This window comes from Myotis davidii, unplaced genomic scaffold (assembly GCF_000327345.1).
Source record: "Myotis davidii unplaced genomic scaffold, ASM32734v1 scaffold133, whole genome shotgun sequence".
Lineage (NCBI taxonomy): Eukaryota > Metazoa > Chordata > Mammalia > Chiroptera > Vespertilionidae > Myotis > Myotis davidii.
Genome location: NW_006284732.1, coordinates 29,848 through 31,905, shown reverse-complemented (window position 1 = coordinate 31,905; position 2,058 = coordinate 29,848). Strand labels below are relative to the sequence as shown.

The following is a 2,058-nucleotide window of genomic DNA, read 5'->3' as shown; positions in this document are numbered from 1 at the left end:
CTCTTTCCCTAGCAGTGTTCAGGAAAGATCTTCCTGCGGGGTCGGGGAGGGGTGGATCTACTCCTGTGCCACCTGAAAATCTTCAGGAATTTTACTTAATTTTTGTTGATTAGATCAATCAATTTTTAAAAATAGACTTAATTTAGAGGTATTGATTGGCCACAGGAGTGGTTCTGATACTCCTATTTCCAAGATCTTCCAGTTTTTCTAATTTTAAGAGAAAAAAGTTTGAATAAAATTTCCTAAATTTTGAATTTATTTTTTTTTATGTTTCCTTCATTGTTGCCTGTTAATGATGAACAGTAACAAATGAATGTTACTGGAAGAATTCAGGAACCACTGACCTTTTAATAATTTTTTCAGTGAACATTTGTTCTTATGTTCAGTGCATATAAATATTTAATACTAAAGTCATTTTCTGTTAGTAAAATTCTAAATTTTTATGATTTATTTATTCCCTATTTTATTCTTTGATTAAATTCTGTTTTGTCTCTCATGTTTGAATGTTACAAGGCTTTTTCACCCCAGAGGGCCTTTTAAAAGGAATAAAAAATAAATATTACTGCATAAGTGCTTTACAAAGAGGATTTTCACTTTGAAATGTGTGGCACATGAACATGTTTGGGAACTACTGACTTACATCTCCAGGTTCAGTTTGAAGACTAATTTGAAGATTAACTAGAATATATGTATTTATTTAGTAAAGAGATGCAGCTGCTATGGGTAGGGCTACAGTTAGTAAGTATATTACACTGAAGAGGGTAGGATGGGAGAAGTCATGAAATACCTGGAACCAGCCAAGGTAGTATGAAAGCACTAGACTTACCAGAGAACCAGGGTGGAGTTAGAGCAGAATAGATGCTTGAGGGTAAAATTCTTCTTTAAAATTTTAGTTGGAGCTGCCTTTTGCCACTGTCTGATCTTTGTTGGGGTTAGCTAGGAAGTGAACTTGTGAGGAAGGAAAGTTTCAGAGAACCTAGGATAGAAAACAGTAGGGATCATTTCCCTTAAAAGCTTGAATATGAACTTTTCGGCTTCAGAACAGTCCATTTCTTAGTCCTGAGGGGGGGGCGGGGCAGTGCATATAGTTGAAATTCTGATAGATCTGACCTTATCCTATTTTCCTGCTGCTCATGAATTTCTCCTCTTGCCCCCTCCGTGCTGATCAGAACGTGTGAATGGACATGTACTTCGTTATATGCACCTCAGAGGAAATACCAGGAACTTTCCTTGTTCCTGGGATTAGAAAGCTACTTGACTTTTTGTACAAGTCATAACTTCTGAGTTCCAGCTTAAAGTTAGAAGTCGTCTATTCGTAGAGAGGGTTACATAGAGAAGAACAAATAAAACTAACCAGCTGAATAAGGGTAGGAGCCAGAATTTTCCCAAGTGATTGATCAAGTCTTTCAGCAGCTTGTATTCAAAAAGTTAATAGTACTATGAAATCTTTTTTCCCTATTTTATTCTCTGATTAGATTCTGTCTTGTGTCTTATGTTTGAATGTTACAAGGTTTTTTTTTTACCCAAGAGGACCTTTAAAAACCAACAAAAAGTGAGATTATTTCATATTGGAAATATTTTTATTGATGTTATTATTTTTGTTTTTTGTTTTTTTATTGTTTAAAGTATTACATATATCCCTTTTTCTCCCCAGCAACCCCTCCCTGGCCACTCCCACCCCCCAGTACCAGTCCCCACCACCCCAGTGTCTGTGTCTATTTGTTATGCAATATGCATGCATGCATACAAGTCCTTTGGTTGATTTCTTACACCTCCCTCCCAACCCTCCCCTGCCTCTGAGATTTGATGGTCTGTTCAATGCTTCTCTGTCTCTGGGTCTATTTTTGTTCATCAGTTTATGTTGTTCATTATATTCTACAAATGAGTGAGATCATGTGATATTTATCTTTCTCCAACTGGCTTATTTCACTTAGCATAATGCTCTCCAGGTACATCCATGCTGTTGCAAATGGTAAAAGTTCCTTCTTTTTTTACAATAGCATAGTATTCCATTGTGTAGATGTACCACTGTTTTTCAATCTACTCATCATCTGATGG

At 36.2% G+C, this 2,058-nt stretch overlaps 1 protein-coding gene across 1 annotated transcript in view; it reads left to right on the top strand.

Annotated features, from left to right (window-relative positions):
* The window catches only part of TM9SF2 (transmembrane 9 superfamily member 2), a 56,056-nt gene that overhangs the window by 31,027 nt on the left and 22,971 nt on the right, over window positions 1-2,058 (top strand). The gene's annotated exons all lie outside the window — the stretch shown is intronic.